This window comes from Trichosurus vulpecula, chromosome 1 (genome assembly GCF_011100635.1).
Source record: "Trichosurus vulpecula isolate mTriVul1 chromosome 1, mTriVul1.pri, whole genome shotgun sequence".
In the NCBI taxonomy this organism is placed as follows: domain Eukaryota; kingdom Metazoa; phylum Chordata; class Mammalia; order Diprotodontia; family Phalangeridae; genus Trichosurus; species Trichosurus vulpecula.
Window position 1 is genome coordinate 124,752,014 of NC_050573.1, and position 27,587 is coordinate 124,779,600.

Here is a 27,587-nt window from a genome sequence, read left to right on the forward strand (position 1 = left end):
TTTTGTCAAATAGTTACATTTCAGTAAGTATTTGTAATGTACTGGTAAAACTCAGATATGATGGAAAATAACATCCTCATCCTGCCTCTAACTTGCTGGGCAACCTTAAGGCACGTTACTTACCTTAACCTTCTAAGGCCTCAATTTCTTTATCTGTCAAATGGAGATAGAGAATATTTGCTTTACCTCACAGAGATATTATGAGAATCCAATGAGATAATGGAATCACAGACTTTCACCCAGTATCAGGGATGGAGAATGACTGCCTCACAAGGTTAACTATTCCATTTTTTAGGGCTTTAATTGTTAAGCAGGTAGTAGGCAGATAGATGGATGGATGGGCAGACAGATAGATAGATAGATAGATAGATAGATAGATAGATAGATATAGATGGATAGATAGTTAATTTTTAAGCTCTTACCATGTGCTAGGTTTTATGGTAAATACTGGATACTTGTACACAAGCAAGATAGTTCCTATATTCAGGGAGATTAAATTTTAATAGTGAAAGAGAACACTTAAAAGGGAGTTGGAAAGGGGTGATATATCCTTGGTAGTATAGTCAGTAAGTGGGTTATGGAATGGCATGGAACAAACAAAAAAAGGCAAAAGCTGACCTAGCAGAAATTAAGGTACTCAGGGCAGAGTCCAGATAACCAATGGGGAAGAAATGGAAGTGATGGTCTGAGTGTAGTAAGTATGGCACAGAGTAGTTAGGAAAATTGCAGGGAAGCCTCTCCCATCTTTTTAGGAAGTTCTTCCTTATACAGCACCAAATCTATCTCATTTTAGCTTGAGATCACAGCATAGAATTTAAATGGAATTTCATTCAACTCTCTTTTCATATAGTTGAAAAAACTGAGGTGCAAATAGGTTAAGTGATCTGCATGGTCCCATAGGTAGAAAGTAGAAGAGCTGGAGTTTCAATAAATGTTTGCTAACTCCAAAACCAATTCTCTTTCTCCTATATCATGTTGACACTCAATTAATCCTAGTTCTGGCCTCTAGAGCCATGCAGATTGTCTTCTCCTCCCTTCTACATGGCAGCCCTTCAAATATTTGGAGAATAGGAACACATTTTCCTCTAAGACTTCTGTTCTTCATCTTTAATTTTTCATTTGACACGTATTCCAGTTTCCTAACAATCCTGGTCATCCTCCTCTGGACTTACTCCCATCAATCAGTCAATGTATCTCTTAAAATGTGACACCCAGAAGTGAATATGGATTGCAGATGTGGTCTGATCAGCATAGAATACAATAGGCCTATTATTTGCCTTGATCTAAACTTCTATAAATGTAACCTGGGTGATTTGAGAGGTATACCATACTTCCAGTCCATATTGAACTTCCATTTAACTAACACTCTTGAGTCTTTTGCACATTTACTGTTTGTATTCTGTTTCTCCTCTATGTAGAAGAGTCATAATTGACTTTTTTTTGGACATAAGTATAAGACTTTCCATTTATTTTATCTTTACTAAATTCCATTGAGTTAGACTTGGTTGCTCAGTCAAGCTTGTTGAAAGCTGTCATCCAGCATGGTAGCTATCCTTACAATGTTTGTTGCCTCATCACATTTAATTAACATGTCTCCTAAGTGTTCATCTAATCAACTGATACAAATGTAGAACAAGTGGGATTCAGGAATTAGTCAGGAGTGTGCTGCATGAGACAATCGTTAACTGTTCAGTGTGAGCATTTCCACCTCAGAAATCAACAAACACTATAAATCAGGGCTTGATTTATTGTTTAGTTAATTGCCTGAACTTAAGAAAGTGGTGTAAATGATGTTAATAATTCAGATTAAAGTAAAAGTGTGTTATGGATAATTTTTCCCCCAGACAACCTTGTTGCTAAACATTTACCACAATACAATTGGACATATCTCTGAAAAGAGTTAATTCTCTCAAGGCTGACTCATATCCATTAAGGAAAATTGTAGTAGCCTTATTAGCAGGTGGAAAGAACACAGGCATTAGAGGCAGAAGACTTGGATTCAAAGCTTGCATCAAAAACACATTGTGGTTGTGTGACTGAGCAAGTCATTTAAAATTTGGGGGGTTTCACTTTCCTTATCTAAAGAATGACATAGTTGGACCAGAATATTTCCTATATCCCTTCTAGCTCTAAATTCTATAATGAAAATTACATGTGAAAATAGTATGTAAAGTTCAACAGGAATGTCAACACCTGTGATATTATTCATTCAACACAATACTGTACTATCATGTGGCCCACATTTCTCTGTCTTTTCTACAAAAATGTCATGAGAACCTTGATGATATATAGATATGTTATATCTATGGAGTTTTCCAAATCAACTAGTCTTATCAAAAGAAAAAAATAATTTGTCACAATTTTTTTCTTTCAGAAACATATTATTCCTCAGTGATTACCATTTCTGTTGAAGAATATTTCTTTGTTGAATGATCTATTGTAGAATCCATTTGAGATGAATTTTAGCTTTATTGTTCCAATGTTTGTGAAATTCACTTTTTTTGCTGTTTGTTTGTCATCAGTCCCAGAGCAATTATACTCTGTAAATTATACAGAGGTTTACAAATATTGTCTCATTTCATCTTCACCAAAAAAAAACAATCATCTGCATTTTCAGATGGGTCAACTGAGTCTAAAAAAGATTAAGTAACTACCCAGGATCTCACAGCAAGTAAATATCTGAGGTGGGATTTGCACTCGGGTTTACATCTGAGTCCAAGTCCACTGATCTTTCCATTCTGTCATATAACTGTCTCTTCCTACTCTTTGTGATTCTTCAGAGAGTGCTAAAGTATGAAAACACTTTGAAAAGCATAAAACTCCATACAAACATGATTACTGACAGTAGGGTTTGATTAAGTCAATAAGAACAGACAGCTTATAGATCCTTCATTGGCCATGATGCTGACCAGCTCATCCTTGGACATCTTTGAATTTTTCTTGGAAATTTATGATGATTTCCAATAAAACATTTGTGGGCAATTATTTCAAATATAAACAAGTGTCACAAATTTCCTCACTGTGAGCTTTGCATGTGGCAGTTAATTGGCACAGTAGATAGAGAAGCAGTCCTGAAGTCAGGAGGATTTGAGTTTTTCACTTCTGCCTCAGACACTTATTAGCTGTATGAGTCAATTTTTGTTACTGTTGCTGTTCAGTCATTTTCAGTCATGCTCAACTCTTCATGACCCCATTTTAGGGGTTTTATGGCAAAGATACTGGAGTGGTTTAACAGTTCCTTTTCCAGCTCATTTTACAGATGAAGAAACTGAAACAAATAGCGTTAAGTAACTTGTCCAGGGTCACACAGCTTGTAAGTGTCTAAGGCTGGATTTGAACTCAGGTCTTCCCGACTCTAGGCTGCCTCAATTTCCTTATTTGTAAAATGCAGATAATAATAGTATCTACATCTTATGGTTGTTATAAAGATTAAATGAGATCATGTCTGTAAAATGCTTTGAAAATCTTAAAGTACTATATAGATGCTGGCTAATAGTATTATTGTTTCTTTTTTTAAAAAATTAGACCTATAATTTCATTAGTAGAGGGAACTCCTAGTAAGAAAACTTCTTTTTTAAAAACATATTTAATATTTTATTTTTCCCCAATTACATGTAAAACAATTTTTTTCTAATTTTAAGTTCCAAAGTTTTTCCCTGTCCCCCCATCCCCCTAATCGAAAAGCCAAGCAATTTGAAATAGGTTATACATGTGTAGTCATGCAAAACGCATTTCCATGTAAGTCATTCTCTGAAAGAAAACAGACAAAAAAAACCCTAAGAAAAATAAAGTAATAAAAAGTATCTTTGATCTTTACTCAGGTTCTACCAGTTCTTTCTCTGGAGATAGACAACACCTTTCATCCTAAGTCCCACAGAATTGTCTTGGATCATTGTATTGCTGAGAAAAGGTAAGTTATTCATAGCAGATCATCATATAATATTGCTGTTACTGTGCATAATGCTCTTTTGGTTCTGCTCATTTCACTTTGCCTCAGTTCATCTAAGTCTTTCCACGTTTTTCTGATAGCAACCTGCTTATCATTTCTTAAAGCAAAATTGAATTCCACCACAATCATATGTATAACAGCTTGTTCAGCCATTCCACAACTGATGGCCATCCCCTCAATTTCCAATTCTTTGCCACCACTAAAAGACCTGCTATAAATTGTTGGGATTTGGGTGGGGGTGGGACGCCGCTTAGGGCTGGGTGGAGGGTGGGGCAGGGACTACAGCTTTCCGGGTATAACGCTTTTCCGGGTATATCGCTGGGCGGTGCCGGCTTAGGATGAAGCCCGTCCATATAAGGCAATGTTATAGCTCTCGCCACTGGATTGGCTGCAATAGGTTATATAATGTACGGGGATAGGGGAAGAGAGTCAGAGTCGAGCAGTCGCCGTGGAAGATGTACCAATAAAGACCGTGAGCGAGATCCTCTGGCGTTCTGTCTGGTGAATTCCGGTCTGGGTGGAGGCCAGGCCGGCCGGTGACGACCGAAGGCTCGGTGTAGGAGCAGAAGAGGTCCCCCGGGGAGGACTGCCCGCGACCCCCGGCCCAGGAAGAGGCCTAGGGGGAACGCGGCAGGTTGGCGCCCGAACAGGGACCGGCCTAGGACGGCTGGACCGTTGCAGAGTTCCGGAAGAGCCCCGGTGATAGGGGGGACTAGCCCGACTAGGGCGGACCAGACAGCTTCTCCGTGCAGGTAACGGGGGAAAGGCCCGGAGATGGGGCAAGCGCGCAGCCTCCCTTTGCTGCGGCCAGAGGATCGGGACTTATTAACTTTACAGGTCAGAACTGCTTTGTCTAAACGGGGGTTGTCCGCCTCCACGGAGCAGCTAAAGCGGCTCGTGGAAAAGTTGCTGGTGGTGGCTCCGTGGCTCATACACTCGGGGTTTCAGCCGGACCGTTTTCCGGTCTTACAGCAGCAAATGCTGTCTTATCAAAAACAGTGCCCGGGTTTTCTTCTTCCGGAGGACTTTGGCTTGATGGCCGCCATTAAGGGGTTGCTCGACCCCAGGCCTCCTCCGGACACCAGCACGGCAGAGACTCAGACGGAGACCCGGCCGCTCGGTGGGGGCCCGGGAGGGGAGACTGATCTGACTGAGGTGGTGGTAACTGGGCCAAGGCCCGCGGCCTCTGCTCCCCCGTTGTACCCTTGGGAGGATATGCAGGAGGCGGGAAATGAGCGGCCTCAGGCGGAACATACAGGACAATGGCCCCTTTTAGAGACGAAAAGACTAGTCTCGGAGAACTGCTACCACGCTTCAGGCGCAGTTCGACTTTTTGGAGCGGTGGGCGCACCCAGCAAAGATGGCGCCGGTTTCCGGCCGAGGGAGGAGTCGCGGGCGATTCCCTCCTGCGGGGAAGGGGAGGCGCGAGGGAGGGGTGGTGTGCCAGAGGGCCGCCCACTGCCCCGCCCTCCAGAACTGGAACGCAGATCTACTTCCTCTTTTCCCCACTCTGACGGCGAAAGCGAAAGCCGCTATGAGCGGCTCAGCCCGGGGGATAGATCAGGCGGGTACCTTCCTCTGATACCTCGCGCGATCCGCGAAGCTATGCGGTCCGGAGAGGTGGTGGACTCAGAAATCTCTGAGGCATTTCCATTATTTCTGGATAATGGTACCCGAGTTTTTCAGCCCCTGCCGCTGAAGACCATTAGGGAATTTAAGCAGGCGGTGCAGGAGAATGGCCCCGCTTCCCCGTTGGCACAGCGCCTTCTTTCTAATATGACTGTCTCCACAGTCTGGACCCCGCGTGATTTCGATGACCTCGCGTTGGGGGTCCTGAGCCCTGTGGACTACACGGCGTTCCAGGCTATCAAAGAATCGGAGGCTAGAGCGCTCCAAGCGCGCACCGGGGGGCCCCCGGGGCGGGTAGACCTGTTGTTGGGCCGGGGACAATACAGTGATCCCCGGGTACAGGCCACTTTTAGTAACCAGGAGCTGGAGGATGTGCGGGTAGTGCATCAACAGGCATGGCAAAGGCTGGGGCGTACCTCTGCAGGAACCCCAGCTGGCCTGGCCGATATGCGCCAGAAGCCAGGGGAGAGCGCACTTGAGTTTGCCACGCGAGTGCGGAGATACGTGGACAGCACGTTTGCAGGGCCGGGCCGGGAACTCATCATTAAGCAGATCCTCCGAGAGGGGTTCCGGGGGGAGGCGAAGACAGCTCTGGCGGCCTTGCCCCCCGACGCCACCCCGGACCAAATGATAGAAAAGGTGATGTCCCTCGCTCCTCCCTGTCCCATGGAAGTCTTGGCGACGGCCATAGAACGGGACCGGAGGGATCGCTTGAAAGAGGAGGCCGCGAGAAATGACGCCCTGGTAGAGGCTTTGAACCGCCTCGCGGTCTCCCGGGACTCCGGATCCGACCGTCGGTGCTTTAAATGTGGTCAGCTGGGTCACTTTCGGGCCCAGTGTCCACAAAGCTGCGGGTCGGGACGAGGTACCCCAAATTGCTTCCGCTGCGGAAAGCCTGGCCATATGGCGAAATTTTGCCGCTCCGACCAAAGGAACCCCACCCAGGAGTCGGGAAAGGAGCACGGGGGGCCGAGAAAGCGGGCAACTCGCCCCCCCCGGGTCCAGTCCTTACGGCCCGAGACTCAACCACCCTTCCCTCGTGGGGGGCAATAGAAATCCCGGTCCAAGGGCCAGCAGGAGTGCTCCTGGCCACGGGGAACCCTTTTCAGTCCCGCTATACCGTTCCCACCCAGGTGCTGGCCCCCGGTGACCCGTTACTGGTAGTTAACCCACACCCTATTCTAGTTGATATTTTTCCAGGTGAGGTCCTCGCTCAGGCAGTGCCGTTCCAGGACACAGAGGCTGATTCTTGCCTTTGGATGGAGAAGATCACAATGGACCGCCCCATGATGATCCTCCTGGTGGAGGGACAGCCAGTGCGGGGTCTCGTAGACACGGGAGCCGATCGCTCCGCGCTGCCCCGCAACCAGTGGCCTCCTCAAATTCCACGCCGACGAGCTGGCAAGCCAGTAAAGGGAGTGGGAGGAGTAGTGGAGGCATGGGAGGCCGCCAGGCCTATGACTTGGAGACGGGACGCGCTTGAGGGCCAGTTTAGCCCTTTGTGTGTTCCCGGTCTCACCTATGCACTATGGGGTCGTGACATCCTTGCACAGCTCGAGGTTACCTTGTCCGGCCCGGATACTTTAAACTCTTGAGGGCCACTGATCGTGACACGGGCACCCCCACACCCCGAATCACTTGGACATCTACCACGCCAGTGTGGGTAGACCAGTGGCCCCTCCCGTTGCAAAAGCTCGTCGTAATGGAGGAGATTGTCCAGGGTCTGCTCCTTCAGGGCCAAATTAGGCCCTCCACTAGCCCTTACAATTCTCCTGCCTTTGTCATTAAAAAACGCGGTGGAAAAGGCCGCTGGAGACTCCTGGTGGACTTGCGGGCCATCAACCGTATTATGTTACCAATGGGGAAGCTCCAGCCCGGGCTTCCTTCTCCCACGGCCATTCCGGCTGGATGGCCTTTGGCCGTGGTGGACATAAAGGACTGCTTTTTCTCCATTCCCCTCCACCCGAAAGACACCCCCAAGTTTGCATTCTCTCTGCCATCTACTAATGTTTCTCGTCCCCACAGGCGGTTCGAGTTCAAGGTTCTCCCGCAGGGAATGGCCAACAGCCCTACGCTGTGCCAGAGACATGTGGACGGGGTGCTGGAACCGGTCCGTCGGGACCACCCTTCAGCTCTCCTTCTTCATTATATGGATGATATCCTGGTGGCGGCGCCTACTCAGCAATTGTTGGACCCTTGCTTGAGAGATGTTCGGAGGACGCTACACCGTGCGGGCCTGTTCCTGGATCCTGAGAAGGTCCAACTTACGGTCCCGGCTAAGTATCTTGGCTCGGTGGTGGGGGAGACCTCCGTGCGGCGCCCCTTTCCTGTGCTACAGGAGGCGCGCTGCAAGACTCTTAATGATTTTCAAAAACTTGTGGGCTCGGTGCAGTGGGTCCGCTCTTATCTTCCTATTCCCCCCGGGGATATGCAACCCCTTTATGACCTTCTCAGAGGACCCACGGACCTTAAATCTCCTCGAGCTTGGACCCCTGCAGCCCGCGATGCACTGCATCGCATCATTGCTCGAGCCACGTCCGCGCTGACACGATATGAGCCAAATAAGACAGTTTATTTTAGGCCCCTGCAAGACGGCCTATTACCATGGGGTGCCTTGTATCAGGCCCATGGAGTAATTGAGTGGATCTATGTTTCAGGCGCGGCCTCCTCGCTGGAGGGGCGCTTGGACACTTTGGCTCGCCTTGTAATAGCAGCCCGGCGTCGCTGCCTGGCGTTGCTAGGCTGTGTGCCCACCCTGGACGCACCGTACCTTGTTCCCGTCCTTCCTGAACTGATGCAGGCGTCCTGGGCGTGGGCGGTGACACTGCTTGACGTCCCGGTGGGCGGCGGCCCTTTGCCCAAACTCTTGGAGACCATCCCCCTTTTCCCCATCTCCCTCGCCCCGTCCCCGGTGAGCCCGCAACCGGTACAGGGGCCCCAGATTTTTACCGATGCTTCTAAGGACCACAGAGTGGCGCTGTATATCCCCCATTTGCAACAGTGCCTGCGACTGCTCTCTCCATATCCCTCGGTGCAGCCCAGTGAGTTGTGGGCAATCCTTCAGGCGCTCCAGTTGTTCCCTGATACGCCTATTAATGTGATTTCAGATAGCAAATATGCTGTGGAGCTTGTTTCTGGCCTCCCAGACTCCTTTATTTCTCCCGGTGTACCGCTCCACCCACTCTTTTCACAAGTCCAACAGGCTCTGCAGACTCGTTCGGCCCGCGTTTACCTCCTCCATGTCCACTCTCACCGGACGACCGCGGGCCCCATCTATTCGGGGAATGCTGTTGTGGACGCCGCCCTCCGGTCGCCGCCTGAGACTTTCCTTGCTGTCGCGGATGAGGTTTCCGAAGATCCGGCCCAATTGGCCCATTCCCGTTGGCACCTCTCCGCCCGATCTCTCCGTCATCTGTACGGAATATCTCGACAGCAGGCCAGAGACATTGTCAAAGCTTGTGCCTCTTGCGCCCCCTTTCAGCCCCGCATCCCGGAAAGAGCTCGCAACCCCAGAGGGGACAGTTCTAACGCTCTCTGGCAGATGGACATGACGCACATTGGCTCCCGGGTTCTCCACGTCTCAGTGGACACGTTTTCGGGATTTGTCAGCGCCTCCTTTCAGCCTGGGGAGACGGCCCGCTGTGTTATTGCTCACCTCTACCAGGCGTTCGCACACATCGGCGTTCCTACGGAGATCAAGACGGACAATGGCCCTGCCTATGTCGCAAAGGCCTTCGAGGACTTCTGCCGTGAGTTCGGCATCCTACATACCACGGGCATCGCTTATAATCCGCAGGGACAGGCGGTGGTCGAGCGCACCAACCGCAGCCTGAAGGATTGTTTTACTAAAATGTTCGGCAAATTCCCTCGTCGACCGTCGACCCCAGACCTCGCTCGCGTGCTCTTCGCCCTAAACTTTTTGTCTGTTCGCGCAGACGGGACGACACCGGCGGCCCGTTTTTACGCCGGTCTCGTCGGACACTCAGACCCCACCTCCATACTTCCGCCTCCGGTTCGCGCACGTTTGCGTCCAACCCCCTTTCTTCTGGCTCCTCATCAACGCATCACTGCCCTATGTTTCCCCTTCTTCCTTTTAATTTTAGTTTAAGGGGTGAATTGTTGGGATTTGGGTGGGGGTGGGACGCCGCTTAGGGCTGGGTGGAGGGTGGGGCAGGGACTACAGCTTTCCGGGTATAACGCTTTTCCGGGTATATCGCTGGGCGGTGCCGGCTTAGGATGAAGCCCGTCCATATAAGGCAATGTTATAGCTCTCGCCACTGGATTGGCTGCAATAGGTTATATAATGTACGGGGATAGGGGAAGAGAGTCAGAGTCGAGCAGTCGCCGTGGAAGATGTACCAATAAAGACCGTGAGCGAGATCCTCTGGCGTTCTGTCTGGTGAATTCCGGTCTGGGTGGAGGCCAGGCCGGCCGGTGACGACCGAAGGCTCGGTGTAGGAGCAGAAGAGGTCCCCCGGGGAGGACTGCCCGCGACCCCCGGCCCAGGAAGAGGCCTAGGGGGAACGCGGCAATAAATATTTTTGTACACATAGGTCCTTTTTCTTGTTATTTTTTTTTAATCTCTTTGGGATACAGACCTAGTAGTGGTATTGATTGATCAAATAGTATGCATGGTTTTTATAGCCCTTTGGGCATTGTTCCAAATTGCTCTCCAGAATGATTGGATCAGTATACAACTTCACCAATAGGACATTAGTGTTTTAATTTTCTCACATCCCCTCCAACATTTGTCATTTCCCTTTTCTGTCATATTAGTCAATCTGACAGGTGTGAGATAGTAGCACAGAGTTGTTTTAATTTTTATTTCTCTCATCAATAGTGATTTAGAGCAATTTTTATATGACTATAGATAGCTTTGATTATTTTGTCTGGAAATTGCCTGTTCATATCTTTTGATCATTTGTCAATTGAGGAATGATTCTATAAATTTCACTCAGTTTTCTATAAGCTTGAGAAACAAAGTTTATTAGAGAAACTCATTATAAAATTTTTTTCACGGTAATGATTACTAAATATTTATTTCCCTCCATCCTATTTTCCCCATTTATCCTACTCTCTCTCTCTCTCTTTCTCTCTCTCTCTCTCTCTCTCTCTCTCTCTCTCTCTCTCTCTCTCTCCTTTCACCTTGTCCTTTTCACCTCAAAAGCATTTTGCTTCTGACTTTTACCTCATCCAATCTGCCCTCCCTTCTATCACCCCACTCCCCCTCTCTTATCCCCTTCCCTTCCTACTTTCCTGTATGGTAAGACAAATATCTACACCCAGTAGTGTATATCTTTTTCTTCCTTGGAGCTAATTCTGATGAAAGTAAGGTTCATGTGCTCTCCCTGTGCCATTTTCCCATCCACAGTAAAATCTCTTTCAGGCCTCTTTTATATCAGATAACTTATCTCATTGTACCTTTCCCTTTCCCCTTCTCCCAGTGAATTCTTCTTTCTCATCCCTTAATTCTATTTTTTTTAGATAATCATACCATTACATTCAACTCACACCTCCACTTTCTATTTGTGTATACTCCTTCTAACTGCCCTAATAATGAGAAAATTTTTAGGAGTTATAAATATCATTTTCCCATGTAGGAATATAAACAGTTCAACCTTAGTGAATCCTTTATGATTTCTCTTTCCTGTTTACCTTTTAATGCTTCTTTTGAATTTTGTATTTGAAAGTCAAATTTTCTATTAAACTTTTTTTTTATTAAGTCTTTTCACCAGGAATGCTTGAAAATCTTCTGTTTCTTGAATATCCACTTTTCCCCTGAAGGACTGTACTCAGTTTTGCTGGGTAAGTGACTCTTGCTTGTAATCCTAGCTCTTTTTCCCTCCAGAATATCATATCACAAACCCTCTCATCCTTTGATGTAGAAGATACTAAATCTTGGGGGTGGAGCCAAGATGGCGGCTGGAAAGCAGTGAGCTCCCTGCCGAGTCCCTCCAAAAACCTGTAAAAATGGCTCTGAACCAATTCTAGAACTGCAGAACCCACAAAACAGCAGAGAGAAGCAGAGCTCCAGCCCAGGACAGCCTGGATGGTCTCTAGGTGAGGTCTATCCCACACGGAGCTGGGAGCTGGGAGCTGGGAGCCGGGAGCTGAGAGCTGGGAGTGGAGCACAGCAAAGACCAGCGTGAGCTGCTTGGACCAACCAGACCAGGAGACGGGCGGAGCGGGCCTTAGTGCCCTGAATCAGTGAGCTGCAGCAATTACCAGACTTCTCAACCCACAAACACCAAAGACAGCGGGGAAGGTTAGTGGGAAAAGCTACGGGAGTGGAAGGAGTTCAAGGTTCGGCTACCAGCCCCGGGGGCAGTGGAGGTGGGGCAGCTACAGCTGCTGTTGCTTCTGGCCCCAGGCCCACCTGGTGGGAGGAATTAAGTGGAAGATCAGAGCAGAAGTGCACAGCCTGCTGAAGATCTAAGCCCAGTGCGGGTTGGGGGTTCTTGGGGAAGGAGAAGTGCTGGTGTGGAAGAGCTGGCGCATCCACCCCAAACGTGGAACATAGAACTCTTTAGTCTACAAGCAGTCATACCCTGCTGAAAAACTCAAGGGTCAAGTTAGCTGGTTGGGAATATGGCCAGGAAGCGAAAACACACCCAGATTCAGTCTCAGACTTTGGATTCTTTCTTTGGTGACAAAGAAGACCAAAACATACAGCCTAAAGAAGTCAACAAAGTGCAAGAGCCTACAACAAAAGCCTCCAAGAAAAACATGAACTGGTCCCAGGCCATGGAAGAGCTCAAAAAGGGGTTGGAAAAGCAAGTTAGAGAAGAAGAGGAAAAATTGGGAAGAGAAATGAGAAGGATGTGATAAAACCATGAAAAACAAGTCAATGACTTGCTAAAGGAGACCCAAAAAAATACTGAAAAATACACTGAAGAAAACAACACCTTAAAAAATAGACTAACTCAAATGGCAAAAGAGCTCCAAAAAGCCAATGAGGAGAAGAATGCCTTAAAAGGCAGAATTAGCCAAATGGAAAAGGAGGTCCAAAAGACCACTGAAGAAAATACTACCTTAAAAATTACATTGGAGCAAGTGGAAGCTAGTGACTTGATGAGAAATCAAGATATTATAAAACAGAAACAAAGGAACGAAAAAATGGAAGACAATGTGAAATATCTCCTTGGAAAAACCACTCACCTGGAAAACAGATCCAGGAGAGAGAATTTAAAAATTATTGGACTACCTGAAAGCCATGATCAAAAAAAGAGCCTAGATATCATCTTTCAAGAAATTATCAAAGAGAACTGCCCTGATATTCTAGAGCCACAGGGCAAAATAGAAGTTGAAAGAATCCATCGATCGCCTCCTCAAATAGATCCCAAAGAGAAATCTCCTAGGAATATTGTCACCAAATTCCAGAGCTCCCAGATCAAGGAGAAAATACTGCAAGCAGCCAGAAAGAAACAATTTGAGTATTGTGGAAACATAATCAGAATAACCCAAGATCTTGCAGCCTCTACATTAAGAGATCGAAGGGCTTGGAATACGATATTCCGGAGGTCAATGGAGCTAGGATTAAAACCTAGAATCACCTACCCAGCAAAACTGAGTATCATGCTCCAAGGCAAAATATGGATTTTCAATAAAATAGAGGACTTTCAAACTTTCTCAGTGAAAAGACCAGAGCTGAATAGAAAATTTGACTTTCAAACACAAGAATCAAGAGAAGCATGAAAAGGTAAACAAGAAAGAGAAATCATAAGGGACTTACTAAAATTGAACTGTTTTGTTTACATTCCTACATAGAAAGATGATGTGTATGATTCATAAGACCTCAATATCATAGTAGCTGAAAGGAATATGCATTATATATATATATGTTTATGTATATATATATATATACATGTGAATGTGCATGTATGTATATATGTATGTGTATATATACAGAGAGAGAGAGAGAGAGAGAGATTGAGAGCGGACACAGGGTGAGTTGAAGATGAAGGGAAGATATCTAAAAGAAATAAAATCAAATTAAGGGATGAGAGAGGAATATATTGAGAGAGGGAGATAGGGAGAGATAGAATGGGGTGGATTATCTCGCATAAAGGTGGCAAGAGGAAGCAGTTCTGTGGGAGGAGGGGAGAGGGCAGGTGAGGGGGGAATGAGTGAATCTTGCTCTCATCAAATTTGGCCTGAGGAGGGAATACCATACATACACAATTGGGTATCTTACCCCACAGGAAAGAAGAGGGAAGAAGATAAAAAAGGGGGGGGATGATGGAGGGGAGGGCAGATGGGGGTGGAGGAAATCAAAAACAAACCCTTTGGAAAGGGGACAAGGTCAAGGGAGAAAATTCAATAAAGGGGGATGGGTTGGGAAGGAGCAAAATATAGTTAGTCTTTCACAACATGAGTATTGTGGAAGGGTTATACATAATGATACACATGTGGCCTATGTTGAATTGCTTGACTTCTTAGGGAGGGTGGGTGGGAAGGGAAGAGGGGAGAGAATTAGAAACTCAACGTTTTAAAAACAGAAGTTCAAAAACAAAAAAAAAAGTTTTTGCATGCAACTAGAAAATAAGATACACAGGCAATGGGGCGTAGAAATTATATCTTGCCCTACAAGAAAGGAAAGGAAAAGGGGATGGGAGGGGAGTGAGGTGACAGAAGGGAGGGCTGAATGGGGAACAGGGCAACCAGAATATATGTCATCTTGGAGTTGGGGGAGGGTAGAAATGGGGAGAAAATTTGTAATTCAAACTCTTGTGAAAATCAATGCTGAAAACTAAATATGTTAAATAAATAAATTTAAATAAAAAAATAAAAAAAAGGAGATACTAAATCTTGTGTTATCCTGACTGTGGCTCTATGATATTTGAATTGTTTCTTTTTGACTGCTTGCAGTATTTTCTTCTTGACCTGGGAACTCCAGAATTTGGCTATAATATTCCTGCAGGAAGTGATTGGCAAATTCTTTCAATTTCTGTTTTACCCTCTAGTTCTAGGATATCAGGGCAGTTTCCCTTGATAATTTCTTGAAAGATGTTGTTTGGGCTCTTTTTTTTATCATGACTTTCAGGTAGTCCAATAAATTTTAAATTATTTCTCCTGGATCTATTTTCCAGGTCAGTTGTTTTTCCAATGAGATATTTCACATTTTCTTCTATTTTTCATTCTTTTGACTTTGTTTGATTGTTTCTTGATGAATCATAAAGTCACTAGCTTTCACTTGCTCAATTCTAACTTTTAAGGAATTATTTTCTTCAGCAACCTTTTGTATCTCCTTTTCTATTTGGCCAATTCTACTTTTTAAGGAGTTCTTCTCTTCAATGAATTTTTGTATATCTTCTTCCATTTGGCCAGTTCTGCTTGTCAAGGCATTCTTCTCTTCATCGGTCTTTTGTGCCTCTATTACTATTTGGCCTACCATGTTTTTTAAGGTGTTATTTTCTTCAGTATTTTTTGTGCCTCCTTTACCAAGTTGTTGACTCTTTTTTCCCTATGATTTCTTGCATCACTCTCATTTCTCTTCCCAATTTTTCCTCTACTTGATTTTTTAAATCCTTTTTGAATTTTTCCGTGACCTGAGACCAATTCATATTTTTCTTTGAGCCTTTGGATGCAGGGATTTTTGACTTTGTTGTCTTCTTCTTTTGAGCTTCCTTGTCTCCATAGTAATTTCCATGGTCAGATTTTTTTTCTGTTGTTTGCTCATTTTCCAGCCTATTTCTTCTTTTAACTGTATGCTAAAGTAAATCTCTGCTTCCCAAGTGGAGGGGGAACTGTCCAAAGCTCCAAGGTTTTTTCTGCAGCTGTTTTCAGAGGTGATTCTGGGGACCTCCAAGTTTTTGGCTTTTTCAAGGTGGTATGATCATGGGAAAGGTGTGTTTACTACTCTAGTGTACCATGCACTAGTCTGTGAGTGACCACAAGCACACTTTTCCACCCTGGAACTGTGATCAGAGTCGCAGCTCCCCTGTGGCAACAATCTCTGCTGTGCTAGTGCTCCTCCTCGCACTGGGACTAAGACCCAGGACTGCAACCCAGAAACAAGTATAGGAAATACAACAGAGTCCTGCCCCTGGTGCCAGCAAAGGGACGCCCTATAAATCTCCTTCTGACCCACTGTCCAATCTCCCTACTGTCTGTGGGCTGAGAGGTCTAGAAACAGCCACTGCTGTCACTGATTCAGTGGTCCCAAAGCCTGTTCCTGGTTTGCTAGGGCCTGGTCTGTGCTGGCATGGCCTGCACTGGCTCATGCTTCTCTCTCACCCTGGTTCAACAGACCTTTATGCTGACCTTCAAGTTGTCTTGAACTGGAAAATTGTTTCACTCTGTCTTTTTGTGGGTTCTGCCACTCTAGGATTTGTTTAGAGTCATTATTTAAAGGTATTCGGAGTGGTTTCAGAGGAGATCTCAGGTGTGTCCCTGCCTTTACTTGCCATCTTGACTCTTCCTCAAGAAAACATCTGACAATGCAGATCAGCAACCACTTTGTAGTTTATAGCCTTAGGGAATTGCTTGGGGGATTACAAAATTAGGGGACTTGCTTACATCCACTATATATCAGAAATGGAACTTGAACCCAGGCCTTTATGCCTACTATTCTAGCTTTCTATTCAGTAGGTCACAATCTCTCTCATTTTTTTCTTCTACAAACTTTAAAAAGTATGGTTGTTATTGTTTCATTTTGGAAAACACTAACCCAACTTTTCCCTGTAATGCTCTAATTCCTGGAAAACAAAAATCAAATAGCAACTGATGTAAACCCCATGGAACTGCCCCACAGGCACAAAAACAACCAGACCAGTTCTCCCTCCTCATTAGACTTGCTTGGTGTATTGGAAAAGTGCTTTCTTCAAGATAAGACAATTATTATAAGATCATGGTTACCTTTTGCAGGGGAAGAAGACATAATACTTGCTGGGTTTAATCAACTTTTTTTTCTGAACAAGTTGCTTTTAAAAATGTGCAATAAGGCATCTCCCTTGTGAGGCACCCTTGGGCAAGTTGACCTCCCTAATTACAAAGTTTTATGATGGTAACTTAATGCTGGACCAACTGCCTAGCACCCTACATAACAAATTAAACTCTACAGATAATGAATTTCCCCTGAAGACACTTTGAACTAGACAAAAGGGTGATTTTAAAGAAGGCTTTGAGCTGAGTTGTTACCTCAGGAGCTGCTTTTGACATCTTCCTCTCCCAGCTGTTAAAAGCTTCTGATTTCTCCTCTCCCTCTTGCCCCCATTAACTTGAATAAGCTCATTACCACACTCTTACATGAGATCAAAAGATGGCTCTTTCATCCTATACAAATTTTTTAAACAATCATAAGCATTTCAAAGGTTAATTTTCCAGTTACAGGAGCTGTTACTATTATTAATGAAGATTAATGAATGTCCATAAAAGTGCTCAACACAATGAGATGAGGAATTAGCCATCATCATGATGTCCAAAGTATATTTTATCTATGGAAGACTATCACCAATTAATTCAATTCAATGGGACAAATATTTAATAAATGCCTAAAGCATGCAAGGCACTTGACACCTGTTAAGTGATCAGAAGGGCAAATGACAGTTTTAGGAACTGCAAAGTTGTGTCTAGTCTGGCCTCTGAGAACCGAAAGAAAAGTGAAGCCTTGTGAAAAACTCCATTACTCATTTGGAAGCTTCTAGGTTTTGAATAGTGGCTTTCCTCCCTATTTTCATCCAGATGTTTACTATTTCACACACAATGATCAGGGGAGCCTACTTAAAAGCAGTCATGTGCCAGTTTCAGGGCAAGCCCAACAAACTGTATCTTTTTAGCATCTCCCTTCTCTTTATGTCCCGGCCTCCTGTTGTGTTTATAGAATGCAAACTCTGGAAAGTCTCCTCACCTCCCCTTCTTTTACCTCCTTCCCAGAAACTGATCCCAGGCTAGGCTATTGATTAACAACCATGGATTACTCTTTTGACACTTCCATGTTTATGGGAAGTAGAGTCTGCTTAACAGTTAAAGACTCTGAATCTAACCTGTTTTCCCTGCTGGGAGGTGAACAATATATGGGCGTAAGAAGATAACGTCTTTATGAAAGTATAGCCCTCTAGCTTAATCTGATCAAGGGGAGTTTCCTGATAAACCAATGGGTAGTCAGAAATCCAAACTGAATTTAGTTCATTATATCTTTTCCTCCCAGACAGAGGACAAATTAGTGGGGCTGAAGAAAAAAAAGTGATATGTTTGGCTTTATTTTCATGGTTGCTCAAAAATGTGACTAGGTAGGTGAGGTTTTAGAGTGAAAGATCTGGGTTTGAATGTTGTCTGTGGCACCAGTTGGCCTTTTTGAAGCTCAGTTTTCAAATTCTAAATGAGGATAATGATATTTTCTAAAATATGTGCTTTTTTTCTAAAATGAGGATAATAATACCTCATTTACAGGATTGTTATGATATTCAAATGAGATAATATATAGAAAATACTTTGCACTCTACAAAGCATTATATAAGTGTCAGTTATTAGTACACGACTTAGTAAATATAGTCTTTTTGAATCTGAGGGGCAGAATGGTTTGGGAGGAAAGCACTGCTGTCAGAGGATCTGTTTTGGAACCCTAGCTTTTCTAGTTGGGTTGTATGACATTGGGCAGATAACTTAAACTCTGTGGGATTTGTTTCCCTCATTTATAAAAAGAAGGGGTGGAGTTACATGACCGTTAAGGCCCAGTTCCTAATCTATGATTAGAGTGAGGTAGCTGGATCAGTGCCGATAACGTTGGATCTGGAGTCAGTATGAGCTGTGTTTGAATTCTGCACCAGAAACTTTAGTTATGCGACCTTGAAAAGTCACTTAAACCTCTGTATGTCTCAATTTCCTCACCTGTAAAATGGGCATGATAGTAACACCTACCTGTAATGAACAGCATATGCTTACAGCTGATTTACCATCATACATGCTGACTAGCGTGATGGAAACACGCTAAAATTAAATTTACAATGCCCTATCAAACGTCGTAAATTAAAATGTGCAAACAACATTCCCCTTGAAATCATGACAAGTTTCCCTCTCTACCCTGCCAGAGGTCACGTGTCTCCCCTTGGTCTGGCAAATCTGTCTCTTAGCATTGCTCTCAAGTGAATACAGAGTGCTTAAGTATCAAGTTTGGGGCACACAGGAGTCAGTCCTAGTTGCTATCCAGGGGCGGGCTGAAGGAAGGGGCCTCCGGTAGATTTCTTATAGTTCCGATTATGGCTGTTCCAAAGTTGTTTACCACATAATTTGATTGGTAGTTCATTATATAAACTACCGATAAAGTTGTTTGTAATATATTTTCATTGGTGGTCTGTCCTATGAAAAGTTCTTCATATGCTTATCAGTTGTGTAAGAACACACGCATGTTATTTACTACATCTTACCACACAAGTGCTGATCTTTTTATTGAAAAACAACTTATAGAAAAACAACTTACTCAAAATCGCTGAATCACAGAAAGGGGTTTAAAACAAAATTGAGCCAGTTACATTCAGTTGTCAAACTTATTTCTACTTATTAAGGAAATAAAACTTCTGCTTAGTATGTTACCTCATGGGGGTTGTTGTGAGATCAAATTAGATAATACATGTTAAGTAATTGGCAAACTTTAAAGCCCTCTATAAATGCTAGCTATTATTATGATGATAATGATCCCATGAACTCCCAAGCGCTCTGCTGATTTACTATGGTATTTACCAGGTCATATGCCCATCACCTCTGAATTCCAAATCTGTTGAACAAATATTTATTAGCTACCTATTATGATCAAGGAGCTATACTAAGGATACAAATATAATCTACTAGATCTAGGGTCCAGACTCTCAGCTATGGGACTACTCTGACCAGCAATACAAATCACAATCTATTCATATCTTCCTGTTCTGTTCATGATCTTTTTCAAATCTGCCATGGGAACCCCACCCAACATACTAAAAGCTTTTTCTAACTTCTCTTGACATCATGTGGGTACTAACAGAGCATGCAGGTGGTATATCAGCCATTGCTCACTCATTACATGACTGCCCCCCCCCCCTTATTTTGGCGATACATTTCTTGGATGACATCCTTTCTAGCCCTTCTGTATATTTCCTGTTTGTAATGTGTTCCAACCTGATGCCATCTATTATATATTTTTCCATTGTCCTTTGGGTGATGCTTAACTTCAAGTCTCTAAAGATTGACATGCAGCTATGCAATATTAGCAGAAGAATATTGGTTAAAAGGTTCATATTAATTTCAAGTGAAATCTGAGGCCTCCTTGAAAGAATTTTGATGGTGCCAATCTCACCTTCCAGACTCATTTCAAATTATTCCTTCTCATCTACTTTACATCAGGGGTTCTTAACCTGTGAAGTTGTTTTTGAACTTCTTTAAAAATATATTTTTGTGGTTGAATTTCAGTGTAATTTGGTTTTTTTTTGTAGTAATATGCTTTATTTTATACATCTAAAAACATTACTCTGAGGATTCCATAGGCTTTGCCAAACTGCCAAAGCGGTCCATGGCACACACAAAAAGATTAAGAATGCTTGCTCTATATTCTAGCCAAACTGACCTACTTGACACTCCTTGCACAAGACACTCCATCTCCTCTCTGTGTCTTTTTATTGTCTATAAGCCTACTCTAGATCTAGAATGTTCATCCTCCCCATTTCTGTCTTTTGGATTGCTTGAGCCTCTGAAAGTCTCAACTCAAATGTTACTTCCTACATGCCTTTCCTGGTTCCCTGTAATGGTAGTTAGAGTGGGACTTTTTTTTTTTTTTACTGTTTTCTCTTTTGGAATGCTAAGGTAATCAAGTACCTTTGGGTCTTGCCTCTCAAATGTAATGGCAAGCAAAGTAGCACTTTTTGCTGTTTTTTGTTTGAGTGCTTCTCAGCACTGAGGTAATCCAGTGTTTTTGATGAGTCTTGCCTTTGTTTCTTTGATTGAATCAAGAGTCTTAGATGACCTGCTTAAGAAACAAGAAAGCCTAGTTCACATGGGTTTGAGTTGCATGGTTGTGATGCCCTCTGACCCTAAGAAGGGTATATAAGCTCTGAGGTTGGCATTTTATTTTGGGGTTCTCACTCACTGGAAGAGTGTCATGTGATTTGAACAGATGAGACTCTGGGTAGCCATCATTGAGTCCCCTGGCTTTGAAAACCCAAATGTTGGTGCTTCTTTCTCTGGTAGCTATGTATGTATTGCTCTGGACAGATAGAAGCCTGTCTGCTGATTTGTGTTATTTTGCTCTGTTTATATTTTATATTTGTATTTGCTCTGAAGTTCAGCAGGCTGACTTTTTCCCCTGAACTAAGTGAATAATATATGTATGTTTAATTAAAGTGAGATTGTTAACCCCTAAAAGTTGCTTTCCTTAGAAAAGCAGATCAAAGAACCTGTGCTAGCAGCCCTCCTTTGTGCTGGTTTTGTGTTGGTCTTTCAACTCCACAGCAGCTGCTAGTCCCATTGTCATTTGTCATTACACTCCCCCAGGTTGAAAACAGTACTGAAAACATGGAGCTTTCTTATTCTGGGAAGCTTGGGGGTGGAAGTTGGAGTCAGTAAACATACATTACAATTTCCTCAAAGCGAACTAGCTCTCTCTGCCTTTCCTTTCCAACACTGAGGCTCCCTCACTGATCAGTTACTTTAAATTTATTGTACTCACTTTCTATGTTTACTTCTCTGTATACGTGCTTCCTCCAGTAGAAGGTAAATACCTTAAGAATATAAAGATTAGTGTCATTTTTGTCATCATATCCTCAGTGCCTTGAAAAGTTCCTGGTATGTGGTTAATAAACACTGCATAGGAGAAATCCAGCTCGATGCCCTCTTCATGAGCACTTGTGGACTAGCTTACTGTTCGTTTCTTTCATCTGGTCAAGATACAGATAGAGACACAGATAGTGATATAGATATTGTTGTAGTGACAGAGATGCAGGGTGCCCCAAAAGTCTTAGTGAACCTTTAAGCTATTAGGGCTTAAAGGTTCAGACTTTTGGGAAGACCTGGCACAAACATACACATATATACCAATGGAAGAACTTTATGGTTTCTTACCATTATATATTCTAGTCTGGGCAGTAGTTTTTTATGTAGAAGATGAGGTTCTCTAGATGCACATATTTTCCAGTATAACAGGTAAATCTATAAGGTAGGGTGACCCTTCACTTATGTTAATAAGGTCATCATCCTCACTTTTAGGTTACCCTTTAGCCTGCTAGTTGACCTATTCCCTTCCTGGATCTTAGCATCACTAGATTTATGGTAGGTAATCCAGTGACATGTTTTTATATTTCCTAATTAATAAAATATCAGCATGTCCCTCAATTAATCATCTGAGCTTAACCCTTCTCTCCCCCAGGTTATCCAATATTTATCTGATAAACTGGAAAAAAAAACTTTCCCAATATTAGTTACTCATATCTCCCTCTATATTAAATCTCCTTAATCTCTTTATGTGGATTGCATCCAGGCCCAAGCCAAAGCTGAATCTCCTGGAAAAGATCTGTAAGCATTCAAAGGAATTTGGCCTGTTCATCCACATAGGAAAAGAGAAACTGCATGAAAAATATCTCTTGTCCATATTTTAACTTGAATCTGAAGGGATATGCCATAGGAAATTTTCCAAAAATACAAATACCTGGGTTAGATAATACAGATGGGCAATGAATGGGGCCCAATGTTGAAAAGGAAAAGGAGAGAGGGCCAGCTTAATTTGAGGAAAAGGCAACATACGTTTACCGACTCCCTATGCTTCCCTGAAAAGCAAAGGCCTATGTTTGCAATGCAAACATTCTATTGCTGTCGCTATACTGCAACAAGCCTTGGAGCACTGCAAATGAACCAAAGATAAGTATCACACAATGTGGCAATGGAAAGGCCCACTGTGCATGAGGACAGGCTGTGACTTACAGATAATAAGGAACTTTGAAGAAGAAAAAGAATAAAGGATGATAGGGAGGAACTGGATGATGGAAAGAGGAGCTGGGCTGGTCACATGGTGAGAGGGAGGGATGGCAGGTAGAGCTGGCCACACTGTCCCACTAGTATGCTTACAACTTCAGGCTAAAGTGTAGGAAGTCTCTATTGGTATCCCTGCGACCAACTTTTGGGAGGACATAGATGAGAGTTGCATGGGATGGGGAAATCACAGGTAGGTTGTGATATCCATCACTGAGGGGAACTCACTATGTGACCCCAGATTTGTTTAAATATTTAAGTGTTTGAGTCTTTCTTTCTCTCTCTCTTTCTTTCTCTCATTCTCTCCACACACACACACACACACACACACATACACACATGCATATATATAAAATATATGCGTATACGTATATGTTTGGATTTGTATTAATATGTATATATGTGTGTGTGTATATGTAAGATGTACACACACACAAATACACACGCACGCACACAGCAAGTTAGCGAGAGGGTAGGCTTTGAGGGGGATGACCACCATCTCATTTATACATAAAGTTAGTCACTTTTCCATTTTATCAATTTCCTCATCACACACTTCAGAGGTTACTTTAGCACTTTCTGGAGCAGATTCACAAACACTTATAAATACTTTCCTCCTTTTTGTGGATATAAACTTGCCTCATTGTGCCTTTCATTTTTTTTTCTACTGTACATAGTCCCAAATGTGTGGTTGCCAACATGAAAGTAAAAATTCGTTACTAATAAAATCTCAGGAATGCTTGAAGTCATGGAAGTTAAATGCATGAATGTTGGGGATTAACTGTACACACACAGACACACACACACATATGTATGTGTATTAGATTACTCATATACTCAGTATAGATACGAAGATTACTCAAATACTAGTATATAATAGAATATATGTGTGTACATATATACTAGAATAGATATATATGTGTGTGTATGTATATGTAGATGTTTTGTGTAGGTATGTATAAATACATACACACACACGCTTTATTCTGGTACTGGCTTTGAAGTTTCCTAGTTATGTGACATTTGGGTGAATCCTGTTTTCCTTTGTTTTCCAAAAAAGAATCTTAGTCATTGATCTCTAGTGTCCTACCTAGCTTTCACATTCTAAGATTTAACATTTTACTTGGTTATGTTATGAAGTTTGTCAGTCAACTAGCATTACTCAGAGATAAGGTACTACGTGCTCTGCAAAGATGGAAATGCCAAGAGAAGCCTGGAGAAGAGAGCCAAGAAGGAGGGTGTAGGAAAGAGTGACTAATGATCTAGAGGGTTAGACAAGGGCACTGGACCCTTGTAGGAATGATGCAGTAAAAGAGAACAGAGGTGACAGGTCTCTAGCCTGGCACACCTTTAGAGGTTGGGGGAGAAGTTTTCTGTTATTTAATCAAATATGTAGCTTTGCCTTAATTTGCAGCACATGTTCATTACCAGATCAGTCATTTATTACAGCTGTGATAAGGTGACAGGGCTCAATGACAAGCATGGCTTTGAACATAAGACACCAGGGTAAATGTTCTCTACTTGTTCTATAAGCTGCCTTCATAAGAGGTCTGGGTGGCCACCAGAGTCCACAAAAACAGCCAGTCCTTCCATCATAAACCATTAAAGCTGAGCTTTTCCACCAATTATCAGTGTCCTACTTTGCCCCTCCTTTCAGTTTGTCATCACATAGAAACACTCATCAATAATCCAGCTGTGTGGGCTAGTTTCACTTGTTTGAGCTAGTCTCAGTGACCAAAAATGTCTGGATACCAAGAATGTTAGTTATTTCCAATAGATTAAATATGGTAATTGATTGTGACTAATCTAAAAAATGCTTAGGTATTTCCTGGTACATTAGCCCTGTCCCCATCTATCTTCTTCTCTCAGTTGAATTGCTTTCCCTGTTGGGCAAAAATAGGGAATAGAATAGTGAAAGACACAATTTACCCACTTTTATATTACACCAAATACAGTACCTATGAACAAAAGAAGACTTACCTGGGAAAAGAAACACATTTTTTAATCTTTATTCCATAGCTTACAAAAGCAGAACATAGAGCTATGTTATTTTTCTAAATCTTCCTATCCTAATAGATTGTGTTGATATATATTAATTATTTTGAATCATCTAATAGGCTCTCAATGGATTTCTGACCAGTTAATAACCAATCTGTAACCAGTTATTAAACAATTGATTAGTCAGAATTTGCAAAGAGGTAAATATAGGCTTGATGAAAGGGGGGAAAATGCTGCTAACTATCATTATCCAAAAGCAGAATGGGTTATAAGAAGAGGCAGGCGGTTTGCCCTCACTACAGGTCTTTGAGCAGAGACTGAACAATATTTGGTGGGGGGACATTTTGGAAGGAATGTATTTTCAAGTAAATTAAGTTCTTTTGCAACTCCAAAATTATATGATTTTGGGTTGTGGCAAACATTTTATCAATCTGGTCACTTATTTGTCAGTTTTTCAGCTGTGTCTGACTCTTCATGACCCTATGAACCACAGCACCTCAGGCCCTTCTATTCTCCACTATCTCTTGAAGTCTAAGTTTATGTTTGTTTTTTCCACGATACTATCTATCCATCTCATCCTCTGCCATCCCTTTTTTTCCTTTTGCCTTCAATCCTTCCCAACATCAGGGTCTTTTCCAGTGAGTTCTGTCTTCTTATTATGTGGCCAAATTATTTAAGCTTCAGCTGCAGTAGTTGACCTTTCAGTGAATATCTTGAATTAATTTAAATATTGACTGATTTGATCTCCTTGCTGCTAAGGGACTCTCAAAAATCTTCTCCAGCCCACAATTTGAAAGTGTCAATTCTGTGGAATTTAACTTTCCTTATAGTCCAACTCTCACAGCCATACATTGCTACTGTAAAGACTAGGGCTTTGACTATACAGATCTTTGTTGGCAAGGTGACATCTGCTTTTTCATATGCTGTCCAGATTTGCCATACCTTTCCTTCCAAAGAGCATGACTTTTTATGGCTGCACTCATTGTCTACAGTAATCTTTGAGCCCAAGAATATAAAATCTGACACTGCTTCAATTTCTTCTCCCTCTTTTTCCCAGGAAGTGATGGGACCAGTTACAAGATCTTAGTTTTGGGTTTTTTGTGTTAAGCTTTAAAACAGCTTTTACAGTCTCCTCTTTGATCCTTATCAAGAGCCTTCTTAATTTCTCTTCACTTTCTTCCATCAGAGTGGCATTGTCTAGATATCCGAGATTTTTCTGGGACACCTTAATTCCAGCTTTTGATTCATGGCATTTCACATGATGCATTCTTCATATAAGTTAAATAAATAAGATTACAATATACAGCCTTGTCTTACATCTTTTCCAATATTAAACCAATCAGTTGTTCCATGTTCAGTTCTAACTGTTGCTTCTTGGTCCACATACAGCTTCCTCAGATGACAAGTAAGATGATATGGTACTCCTGTCTCTTTGAGGAATTGCCACATTTTATCATGATCCATATAATCAAAGATTTTAATATAGTCAATGAAGCAGAGGTAGATTTTTTTTTTGCAACTTTGTTACTTTCTCCATAATATGGCAAATGTTGGCAATTTGGTCTCTAGTTTCTTTGCTTCCTCAAAAACCATCCCATTCTTCTGGTAATTCTGAGTTCACATATTGTTGAAGCCTAGCTTGCAGAACCTTAAGCATAACCTTGCTAGCACGTGGAATGAATGAAATTGTTTGGTAATTTGAACATTCCTTACCATTACTTTCCTTTAGAATAAGGACAGTCTTTTCTAGTCCAGTGGCCGCTGTTGTGGTTTCCAAATTTGCTAGCATATTGAGAACAGCCCTTGAACATTATCATCTTTTAGGGTTTTAAATAGTTCAGATGGAATTTCATCAGCTTCGCTAGCGTAATTGTTTGTAATTTTCCTAAGACCCACTTGTTTTCGTTCTTCAGGATGTTTGGTTCTAGATCAATAATCGTACCATTTTGGTTATTAATAATGTCAAAGTCTTTCTTGTGTAGTTCTTTTGTGTATTCTGTCCACCTCTTCTTAATCTTTTCTGTTTCTGTAAAACTCTTACCATTTTTCTCTTTTATCATGACCATTTTTGTATTAAACTTTCCCTTGATATTTCTAATTTTCTTGAAGAGATCTCTTGTCTTTCCCATTTTATTGTTTTCTTCTATTTCTTTTCATTGCTTACATAAGGAAACCTTCTTCTGTTTCCTTGCTGTTCTCTGGAATTCTGCATTCAATTGGTATATCTTTCCCTTTTTCCTTTCCCTTTTGCTTTTCTCCTTTCCTCAACTATTTGTAAAGTCTCTTCAGAGAGCCATTTTGCATTCTTGCTCTTCTTTTTCTTTGGGATTTTTTTTTGCTACTTCCTGTGCAATATTGTGAACCTCTGTCCATAGTTTTTCAGGTATTCTATCTACCAAATCTTATCCTTTAAATCTATTTACCACCCCCTCTTCATATTCATTAGAGCTGTTATTGAGGTTATACCTGTATGGTTTTCCCTACTTTCTGATTGTTTCCCCTACTTTTTTCAATTTTTTTCTTTCTTTTTTAAATTTATCTAATATATTTAGTTTTCAGCATTGATTTTCACAAGAGTTTGAATTACAAATTTTCTCCCCATTTGTACCCTCCCCCCCACTCCAAGATGGCGTATATTCTGGTTGCCCTGTTGCCCAGTCAGCCCTCCCTTCTGTCATCCCACTCCCCTCCCATCACCTTTTCCTTTCCTTTCTTGTAGGGCAAGATAAATTTCTACGCCACATTGCCTGTGTATCTTATTTTCTAGTTGCATGCAAAAAACTTTTTTTTTGCTTTTGAACATCTGTTTTTAAAACTTTGAGTTCCAAATTCTCTCCCCTCTTCCCTTCCCACCCACCCTCCCTATGAAGTCAAGCAATTCAACATAGGCCACATGTGTATCATTATGTATAACCCTTCCACAATACTCATGTTGTGAAAGACTAACTATATTTTTCTCCATCCTAACCTATCCCCCTTTATTGAATTTTCTCCCTCCCTTGACCCTGTCCCCTTTCGAAAATGTTTGTTTTTGATTACCTCCACCCCCATCTGCCCTCCCTTCTATCATCCCCCCCCTTTT